Raw genomic sequence first — 11775 nt, 5'->3', positions numbered from 1 at the left:
TTAATGTAATGCACTATAATCCTCTCTTTCCAATGTTTTCCATTCCTAATCCGTGTGCTCCCACTTTGTGCTTCACTGGGTTAGAAAAAAGTGGTGGTCTCAGCTTAGCAGCAGAGCCCATAATCTTCCTTCACTGCCTACAAACCACATTGCAAGTCCCCTGCTACTTCATGCACTCTGTAATTCTATACCCCAGCTCTATGTGCAGGTGGAAGAGCCATCAGAACAGTCTGAAGCTACTCAGAAGAGAAGTAACATGCCAAGCACTAGCTTATGTATTTGTAGAGAAGAGAGTCATTGAGACATAGGAGCTGTGAGCCAGGCAACAGTCCCAGTTTTAAATCCCATATTCTACAGTAATTCCAAAGTTTATGTAAGTAAGGAGGAGATATTAGCAGACTCAAAATAAGCCAAATGTTGCAGAAGTACAAAAAACTTTAGGGAGGCGGAATTAAGTGGGGGAGATGCCCCAAGAACAGCTAAACGAAGATGTCCGTTGCCCTTTGAATATCAGCTGACTGCAGAGAGGAAGCAAATTGAAAACCAGGGTGGGGCAGGGAAAAGTAATGGAATGCGGGGTGGGAGGGGGATGTCCAGAGGAAGAGAGAGACCAAGGATTATAAAATCCATATCAAGGCAATGCCTGTATTAGGCCAGCACAATATCACAAAAAACCCCTGCAAGGTGTTGAGTTCTCCAGAACTCTTCCTCAGACTCAAGATGGTAAAAGCACTCAGCCATCCACTCGTTCTGTGAACAAGTCGCTAGCATGTCTCTCCTTAAAGTGGTCTTGGCTGGTGACCGGCTAGGACAAGGGTCAGCAAACTTTTTCAGCAGGGGGCCAGTCCACTGTCCCTCAGACCTTGGGGGGGGCGGAATATATTGGGAGGGGGAAATAATGCAAGAGCACCACATTCCCCCGGTGGCCGCTTACCTGTGTCTTGTGAGCAGCAGGGGCTGGTGGCGGCAGAGGGAGATGAGCGGCGTGCGAAAGGGCTCCGGAGAGGGGCTGCTTAAAATGGCGGGCGCTCAATCAACAAAGCCCAGCCCCCTTCCTCCTCTAGGCAGGGCGGAGAGAAGCCAGGAGGAGGGAGGGAGGAGGCGGCGCCGCTGCCATGTGAGGGAGAGGGAGACGACACGTGCGCTGGCCAGAAGGCAATTGGGCCTGATCTGGCCTTAGTTTTCCGACCAATGGGCACGACCAAAGTCCGTTTTGGGGGCCTAATTTGGCCCGCCAGTCGATTTAATCTGGCCCTGGGGCATAATCCTAAAAAAATCTCAGCAACTTCAATCCTAAAAAAAGGTCAACAACACATGTTCAGCCTTCACACATGTTCACTTCATCAAATTTGGCCCTCTTTGAAAAAAGTTTGGGCACCCCTGGGCTAGAACCAGTGGGGCGGAGGACATGGGGTCAGCCAAAGTTGAAGCTTGAGCCAATGACAGGCAGAGCCAGCAAATTCTAGTTTTGTCCTCATCTTCCTCCCTGCAAGGGGAAACATTGAAATGGAGGAAGTTAGCTGACAGACCCTGCAGCTGCCCCCTTGGACTGGTTGCAAGGAAGGAAGTGGGAGGCAGGGCTGGCTGAGAGCAGGGCCCTATTCTGTGTTGTTATTGCAGAGTCCTTTGCACAACGGAATGAAGAACAGTACGTGCCACATGCTTTGTTGTTGTTGTTTAGTCGTTTAGTCATGTCCGACTCTTCGTGACCCCATGGACCAGAGCACGCCAGGCACTTCTGTCCTCCACTGCCTCCCGCAGTTTGATCAAACTCATGCTAGTAGCTTCAAGGACACCATCCAACCATCTCATTCTCTGTCGTCCCCTTCTCCTTGTGCCCTCCATCTTTCCCAACATCAGTGTCTTTTCCAGGGAGTCTTCTCTTCTCATGAGGTGGCCAAAGTATTGGAGCCTCAGCTTCACGATCTGTCCTTCCAGTGAGCGCTCAGGGCTGATTTCCTTCAGAATGGAGAGGTTTGATCTTCTTGCAGTCCATGGGACTCTCAAGAGTCTCCTCCAGCACCATAATTCAAAAGCATCAATTCTTCGGCGATCAGCCTTCTTTATGGTCCAGCTCTCACTTCCATACACCACTACTGGGAAAACCATGGCTTTTACTATACGGACCTTTGTTGGCAAGGTGATGTCACTGCTTTTTAAGATGTTGTCTAGGTTTGCCATCGCCTTTCTCCCAAGGAGCAGGCGTCTTTTAATTTTGTGACTGCTGTCACCATCTGCACTGATCATGGAGCCCAAGAAAGTAAAATCTCTCACTGCCTCCATTTCTTCCCCTTCTATTTGCCAGGAGGTGATGGGCCCAGTGGCCATGATCTTCGTTTTTTTGATGTTGAGCTTCAGACCATATTTTGCGCTCTCCTCTTTCACCCTCATTAAAAGGTTCTTTAATTCCTCTTCACTTTCTGCCATCAAGGTTGTGTCATCTGCATATCTGAGGTTGTTGATATTTCTTCCGGCAATCTTAATTCCGGCTTGGGATTCATCCAGCCCAGCCTTTCGCATGATGAATTCTGCATATAAGTTAAATAAGCAGGGAGACAATATACAGCCTTGCCGTACTCCTTTCCCAATTTGGAACCAATCAGTTGTTCCATATCCAGTTCTAACTGTAGCTTCTTGTCCCACATAGAGATTTCGCAGGAGACAGATGAGGTGATCAGGCACGCCCATTTCTTTAAGAACTTGCCATAGTTTGCTGTGGTCAACACAGTCAAAGGCTTTTGCATAGTCAATGAAGCAGAAGTAGATGTCTTTCTGGAACTCTCTAGCTTTCTCCATAATCCAGCGCATGTTTGCAATTTGGTCTCTGGTTCCTCTGCCTCTTCTAAATCCAGCTTGCACTTCTGGGAGTTCTCGGTCCACATACTGCTTGAGCCTTCCTTGTAGAATTTTAAGCATAACCTTGCTAGCATGTGAAATGAGTGAAATTGTGCGGTAGTTGGAGCATTCTTTGGCACTGCCTTTCTTTGGGATTGGGATGTATACTGATCTTCTCCAATCCTCTGGCCACTGCTGAGTTTTCCAAACTTGCTGGCATATTGAGTGTAGCACCTTAACAGCATCATCTTTTAAAATTTTAAACAGTTCAGCTGGAATACCATCACTTCCACTGGCCTTGTTATTTGCAGTGCTTTCTAAGGCCCATTTGACTTCACTCTCCAGGATGTCTGGAGCAACCACACTATCTGGGGTGTACGAGACATCCATATCTTTCTGGTATAATTCCTCTGTGTATTCTTGCCACCTCTTCTTGATGTCTTCTGCTTCAGTTAGATCTTTACCACTTTTGTCCTTTATGATGGTAATCTTTGTACGAAATGTTCCTTTCATATTTCCGATTTTCTTGAACAGATCTCTGGTTCTTCCCATTCTGTTGCTTTCCTCTATTTCTTTGCATTGCTCGTTTAAGAAGGCCTTCTTGTCTCTCCTTGCTATTCTTTGGAAGTCTGCATTCAATTTCCTGTATCTTTCACTATCTCCCTCGCATTTTGCTTGCCTTCTCTCCCCCGCTATTTGTAAGGCCTCGTTGGACAGCCACTTTGCTTTCTTGCATTTCTTTTTCATTGGGATGGTTTTAGTTGCTGCCTCCTGTATAATGTTGCGAGCCTCCACCCATAGTTCTTCAGGCACTCTGTCCAGCAAATCTAAATCCTTAAACCTGTTCCTCACTTCCACTGTGTATTCATAAGGGATTTGGTTTAGATTGTATCTTACCTGTCCAGTGGTTTTTCCTACTTTCTTCAGTTTAAGCTTGAATTTTGCTATAAGGAGCTGATGATCTGAGCCACAGTCAGCTCCAGGTCTTGTTTTTGCTGACTGTATAGAGCTTCTCCATCTTTGGCTGCAGAGAATATAATCAATCTGATTTCGATGTTGCCCATCTGGGGATGTCCATGTGTAGAGTCGTCTCTTGTGTTGTTGGAAAAGCGTGTTTGTGATGACCAGTTTGTTCTCTTGACAGAACTCTATTAGCCTTTGCCCTGCTTCGTTTTGATCTCCAAGGCCAAACTTGCCTGTTGTTCCTTTTATCTCTTGATTCCCTACTTTAGCATTCCAATCCCCTATAATGAGCAGAACATCCTTCTTTGGTGTCACTTCTATAAGGTCTTGTAAGTCTTCATAGAATTGGTCAATTTCAGTTTCTTCAGCACCAGTAGTTGGTGCATAAACTTGGATTACTGTGATGTTAAAAGGTCTGCCTTGGATTCGTATCGAGATCATTCTATCATTTTTGAGACTGCATCCCAGTACAGCTTTCGCCACTCTTTTGTTGACTATGAGGGCCACTCCATTTCTCTTACGGGTTTCTTGCCCACAGTAGTAGATATGATAGTCATCCGAACTGAATTCGCCCATTCCCGTCCATTTTAGCTCACTGATGCCCAGGATGTCAATATTTATTCTTGCCATCTCATTTTTGACCACATCCAACTTACCCAGGTTCATGGTTCTTACATTCCAGGTTCCTATGCAATATTTTTCTTTACAGCATTGGACTTTCCTTTCGCTTCCATGCATATCCACAACTGAGCATCCTTTCGGCTTTGGCCCAGCCGCTTCATCAGCTCTGGATCTACTTGTACTTGTCCTCCGCTCTTCCCCAGTAGCATGTTGGACGCCTTCCGACCTGAGGGGCTCATCTTCCAGTGTCATAACTTTTATATGCCTGTTGTCTTTGTCCATGGAGTTTTCTTGGCAGGGATACTGGAGTGGCTTGCCGGTTCCTACTCCAGGTGGATCACGTTTGGTCAAAACTCTCCACTATGACCTGTTCATCTTGGGTGCCCTGCTCGGCGTAGTTCATAGCTTCTCTGAGTTCTTCAAGCCCCTTCGCCACGGCAAGGCAGTGATCCATGAAGGGGATCATTAAGCCACATGCTTAATGTTGCTTTATTTTCAGTTCAGTATTGAGAAATTACAAACATGCATCTTGCCTCTGCGGGAGCAGAGAAGCAACCGTCCTCCTCCTTGGAATAACGAACACCGAGAGAAAACAGTGAAAAACAGGAAACCAGTGTACGTCACATCCAGCTTCCCATTCCCGTGGGAAAACCCAACAGTACTCTGACTGTGGAATGTAAACATTGTCTTGTGACAAGCACTTCGCTGCACAGTGAAGAGAGCAGAAACCAACATCCTCCCCCTTTCTGTGAACATCACTGGGCAGCGTGTTCGTACAATATCAGTACAAACCCAACTTCTGTACATAGGTACAGTGTTGATCCCTTGATACAATCTTGGACAATACATCAGCAGGAATTTCATTACCTGGCATATAGGACACCGTTACGAGTCCCTTCTGAATATGTTCCCTAGCATGTTGCACCTTCAACTGCAAGTGCTTCGTGCTTTGCTTACAACCTTCCGAATTCAGCAAAGCCAAACATGCTTTGTTGTCCTGGTAAACCTGGATTGGACATTTGACAGGAATTTTCATGTCTTTGCACAATTGTAACAACCATTCACAATCTTTAAGTGAATAAGACAGTGCATTCAGTTCAGCTTCACAAGTACTTAAGCTAATTGTTGTTTGCTTCTTGCATGACCAATCAAATAGACCCTGATTGTACATGTAGCAAACTCCAGACGTACTTTTCCTGTCTGTAGTGTCACTTCCAAAACTTGCATCTGCAAAAATCTCAAGACCACCAGACTTCTGATTGTTAAATCTCAGTCTGTAATGCATAGTGCCTTTCAAATAGCGTGCTATGCGTTTCAGAGCTTTCCAATCCTTAACAGTAGGATTGTTAACTTGTCTGCTTAGCAAATTACAGCTAACAGCAATGTCAGGTCTTGAACATCTGGCAATGAAGTTTAGCTTGCCTAGCACACTTCTGTACAGTGTAGTGTCAGAAAATGCTTCTTCAGTGTCTTCTACCTGATAACCTGTTGTCATCGGTGTGTCTACAGGGTTAGCATCCATCAGGTTTAGTTTGCTTAACACATCAGCAATCTTTCGTGACTGGTGTACTAGAATGTTACCACTTTGATCTTTCTCTATTTCCAGAGATAGGTAGTTGTTTACCTCACCAAGATCTTTCATGTCAAAGTGCTCTTTCAGTTGAGCTAGGGCGTTATTGTACATTGTGACATCTTTCCAAAAGAATAAAATATCATCAACATAAAACAAACAATACAGCTTCTTTTGCCCCTCCTCTTTGACAAACACACATGGATCAGCTTTCCCTTGCTGAAAACCTAGAGAAAACAATGCTTCAGTGAGTTTTGTGTGCCAACACCGTGCACTTTGTTTGAGACCATAAAGGGACTTTTTCAGAGCACAAACAAATCCCTGTTTTACCTGTACGCCATCAGGTGGAAGCATATAAAGTGATTCACCTAGAGATCCGTACAAAAACGCTGTATTTACATCGTGGTGACTAATGTGTAGATTCTCCTCTGCAGCTAGCTTGAGCATAAGCCTAATGCTCTCATATCTCACAGTGGGTGAATAGGTCTCGTGATAGTCTTCACCTGGCACCTGTGCAAAACCTCTGGCTACCAATCTGGCTTTGTGTCTGACTATCTTGCCATTTTGATCAGTCTTCGCTTTGAAGACCCATTTGCTTCCAAGCAGTTTCATTCCTGGAACTACTGGAACTAGCTCCCAAGTTTTGTTCTTTTCTAAGGAATCAAGCTCAGCCTTCATAGCATTTAACCATGGCTCAGCTTCCTTAGAATCCAAATCCTGGATTTCTTGGAAACTTGAAGGTTCAAATACCTTCTTGGAGCTTTTAACAGCTGCTACTGCTGTTTTAGCAAATTCATCAGCAAATCTCTTTGGAGGTCTGCCTTTTGTGGCTCTTTGTGACCTGCGAATCAGCCTTTGGTCTTCAACACTCTCCTCTTCCTTCTTAGGAGAAAAGTGACCTATTGTGAACAATGGTTCTTCCAATTCCTGATCAGAGCTTTCAGAGGGTCGCATAGAGGCTTTCGCACTCTTGAAATCCTCTGAAGTATCCGATTCAGTTTCAGACTCAGAATCAGAACCTTCATCAGTGGGTGTGGGTTGTTGTTGCTTATCCTCAGTCTCATCACTGTCATCAGGATAACATTGAAAAATTCCCACGTTCTCCCCCCACTTGGCATTGTACTCAACACTTCTTGTGAGCTTAATTGTCTTAGAGTCAGTCATCATTATTCTGTAAGAACCTTTCTGATAACCTAGAAAGATACCATGCAAACCACGCTTGCCTAACTTGGAGTTTTGTGGTGAGTGAATCCACATGTCAGAACCAAAAATTTTCATGTGTTTGATGTATGGTTTCTTGCCAAACATCTTCTCATAGGGGGTACAACCAATCGCTGAAGATAACCTGCGATTGTAACTGTAAATAAAACACGAGAGAGCTTCGGCCCAATAACTCTCTGGAAGATTGGCATCATGCAGCAAGGTTTTTAACCCTTGAAGCAATGTTTGATTTGTCCTTTCGCAAAGCCCATTCTGCCATGGCGAGCGAGGACTGGACAAATCGTGTTGAATTCCTTTCTCAGTCAGAAAAGCTTCAAACTGCTGAGAAGTGAATTCTCCCCCGCGATCTGTGAAAAGAATTTTTATCTTCTTACCATGCACATTTTCCAACCAAGCACAGAATTCCTTGAACCCTGGAAAAGCCTCTGATTTCTGCTTGAGATTATACACATAAATATACCTGGAAAATGCATCAATGAGAACCATGAAGAACCTATTGCCACCCAAAGAGGGCGATAGTGGACCAACCAAATCAGCATGAACAATCTGGTATGGTTCTGTAGCTTGCCTACTAGACACCTTACTTTTCGCAGCCATTTTTACCTTGTTTGCTGCACATGCCTTGCACTTCATGTGGTACCTGCAGGGTTTAATAGTCATACCTTCAACCAAGGCAGGCATTTTAGAAACTGCCTCAAAATGCAAATGACCAAATTTCCTGTGAAAATCATGAATACATCCTGCATGCAAACTTTTGTTAGAACCTGCAATGCAACAAGTATCATTCTGCACAACATCATCATAATACAAAACAAACAAACGATCAACACATTCAGCATGCAATACATAATCGTCTTTCTTTGTGATGGTGCATTTCTTGTTCTTGAAGGAAACGTCAATGTTGCGTTCATTCAGCTGCATAACGCTTAGAAGATTGTGTGTGGCATCCGGAACATAAAGTACATCCTGTATCGATAAGTCCAAACTGTGAAGAACAACAGTTCCGTAGCCTCGACTGGGGATCGTGTGGTCATCCGCCTGGTGAATCGCACCTTCCTGCGGTGTAAAAGACACAAACAGTCTCTTATCGTTGCACATGTGGTGGGTAGCTGCTGAATCAACAACGAAGAAAGATCTAGACGTCTTCTGGACCTTTGCAACCTTTGGAGTGAAGCGTGAGACCATTGCCTTGTGCTGCGTTGTCCTGGAGACCGGACCTTTGCCTTTGCTTTGGCCTTTTCCACGCGATGAGTTACCGCTGCGCTGCTCTGTCTTGGCCCTGGGATATTTGCATTCCCTCTTCATATGGCCTAGACGTCCACACGAGTATCATTTTACTGCCTTCAAAGCTTTGGCGCCCTCTGGTGGTTCCACTGCACTCTGGGATGACGTCTGTGAAGACTCCCCCATACCCATGCAGCTAGCACCCCGGCGATCTGCTTCATTCTGGATCACGGCAGTTACATAGGCTACTGTGAGTTGAGCAGTTGGTTGGACAGCAATCTGAGTGGCAACGGACTCCCAACTTGGACCCAAAGAATGTAGTATCATAAAGGAATACACAGCCTCTGGAAAGTTGAGTCCTCTCTGTTGCAGCTCATGTCTCAGATTCTGCATCTCCATCAGGTGTGTACGCACATCTCCACCTTCAGCAAGAGCCATACCATGCAGCTTGGCATAGTAGTACATTGAGGAACCAGCTTCTGTCCTCAAGTGAGCCTCTCTTAAAGTGTCCCAAATTTCTCTGGCTGTGGTCTTTCCACGCAACAGACAGAGCTCTTCTGGGGATACTATCAACGTAAGTGTTCCCCTTGCTTTGGAATCTTTAGCAGCCCATTGAGCTGTAATTGGAGCTGGGGGGTTGTCTGTAATAACATTAAACAGACCCTCTTTCCGCAGAATTGCCTCTGCATAAAGTACCCACTCCGTGTAATTTTTCTTATTGAGCTTAGGAATCCCAAAAGCTTCAACCAGCTTTGCATTAGCCATCATTGCTGCTTTAAACAAGCTGCGTCACAGTACTGCAGCTTCTTCCAAAAGCACTTTTAAAAAGTACTTTCGTTTTCCCCAGCCATCCAAGCCTGTGAGCTTGTGCCTCAAAACCTGTATCGCGGCAAAACGCGGCTTTAAAAGTACAAAGTCCAGCCATTAAAGCCATAAATTAGAAACTGGCAGGCTGCCAGGCTGCTCCGGGCAGCATGAGCACATACCTTCATCAATCAAACTTGACGCGCAGAGCAGATAACGCGATCCGTTCCTCTGTTCCTCTGCCGGCATTCCTCAGTTTGATTTACGTCTTTCTGGGCCCATAACCAAAATGTTGTTATTGCAGAGTCCTTTGCACAACGGAATGAAGAACAGTACGTGCCACATGCTTAATGTTGCTTTATTTTCAGTTCAGTATTGAGAAATTACAAACATGCATCTTGCCTCTGCGGGAGCAGAGAAGCAACCGTCCTCCTCCTCGGAATAACGAACACCGAGAGAAAACAGTGAAAAACAGGAAACCAGTGTACGTCACATCCAGCTTCCCATTCCCGTGGGAAAACCCAACAGTACTCTGACTGTGGAATGTAAACATTGTCTTGTGACAAGCACTTCGCTGCACAGTGAAGAGAGCAGAAACCAACATCCTGCCTCCACTCGCTGCTTAAAAATAAGTCCCACTGATTCCAATAGAATCTTCCATGGAAAGCTGCTTAGATTTAAGGCAAGGGAAAATGGCTCTCTGCGACTGCTCAACCATAAACTGTTTGGCCAAGAGAGAAGAAGGTTAATAACACACTTAAAACCTCAAGAAAAACAGCCTTCTGGATGCTTTTTCCATCTCTCTTCTTTCCTCCACCCCCACCCCTCTCTCTTTTGGCAACCCAACCCTCCCATTCATCACTTGGGCTGCTGGCTTGAGTCCTGTTTGGGAAATTCCAGAGGAATAGCACTTTCTCAAACTCGCTATAAGGCGAGAGGGATTGTGCATTTTCCCTCTGGAATGCCGGCTGCCTCTCTTTCTCATGGTCATTTGGCTCTGAATAGCAAATCCCGGAGAGCTTCCATCCTGACCCCTGTCATTATTTGCACAGGCCAGAGGAAGAGACACTGAAACAAAATCCCTATAGAAGAGCAGAAAACCGGGACTTCTGGCAGTTTCTCACACATTTTTATTAGCTCGGGGAAGGGGGAGGGAGAAGTGCTGTTTGCTATAACCTCAGCAAGCAGGAATAACACTCAGCAAGAACTCAACAATGTCCCAGGTCATAAGTTCCATTAGAGTTGCAATATATCAGAAACTTGCTAAGGTATTAGTACTTGCTAAGGTATTAAACTAAACCAGTGCTACTCAAAAGTGGAGGACCGTGGACCAATTGATGCCAGTCTGCAAAGCGTTGGCTGCTGGTTCCCAGTAACTCCACCACAAGCCATGTTGGGTGGGACGCTTCAGGGGCCAAATCTGGTCCTGATCCCTGGCACAATGGGAGAAGAAACTGTCACTCCACCGCTTCAGATAGTTTGAGAAGTACTGGCCTCAGCCTGATGGACTACAACTCCCATCAGTCAGCGCGGTCAGGGACAGTGGGAGCTGTAATCCAACAACTTCTGGGTGGCCTCAGAGTTACCTACACTTACAAATGTCCCTCCCAGCCATCCCTGTTTCTGAGTGGATCCCGGAAAGCCCCGCTTTTCCTATTTTCATTGGAGAAATGTTGGAGTTTATGGAGTTTTGCGACCCCCCTGAGCCAAGGAGATAAATAACTATGCAACCTTTAGACAAACTATCAACCTTTAGACAACTCTGCAAGAAATCTGAAGGCAGCCTGTTTAGGGAAGTTTTCTTTAAAATGTTTTGTTATGTTTTTATATATGTTGGAAGCTGACCAGAGTGGCTGGGGCAACCCAATCAGATGGACGGGGTCTAAATAATAAAATTATTATTATTATTATTACTATTACTATGGAATAGGATGTCCCTATTTTCATTGGAGAAATGTTGGAGGGTGTGCACCTGCCGTAAGACTGGAGAAATAAGAAAATGAGAAAAACCAAAATTAACAGAGTGCCTCATCCTTACCCTTCAATCAGGCGGATTTCTCTGAGTGACTGTGGCCTTGTAGTGGATAAGGGGTTCTAACCCATACTTCAGCCACAAAACTTATTCATGGATAAACTATAGATTACACCAACCATTTCCGGTCCCATGGTTGCTGAATACCATTAATGTGGGGGTCGGTTGGGGGGCTGTTCCAGGGGCAGTAGTAGCAGGTGTGGGGTGTTTAACCATTTCTCTACCTGCTGCCACTTTCCCCTCCTCACAACTCCTTCTTCACCTTGGCTGTCCCCTCACAACAGACCCTGAGAGCAGAAATCAGCTCAGCTGAGGAGAAAACAGCTGTGGGAAGCATTAGGGGGTGGAGAAGGGAGAGTTATGCAACCCCTTTGTGTTGATTTTGACATCTCCTGTGGAAGGGTCCCCACTCTTCCCGGAAGTAAGAATGAATGCATCTGTCCATTTCAGTTCATGGGCGTTTCTCATTTATTACATTTAGTTCTCCAAATTCCTGCAACAATTT

This window comes from Podarcis vaucheri, assembly GCF_965113315.1.
Source record: "Podarcis vaucheri genome assembly, chromosome: 4".
Classification (NCBI taxonomy): Eukaryota; Metazoa; Chordata; class Lepidosauria; order Squamata; family Lacertidae; genus Podarcis; species Podarcis vaucheri.
Note: the sequence above shows the minus strand (reverse complement) of the source record.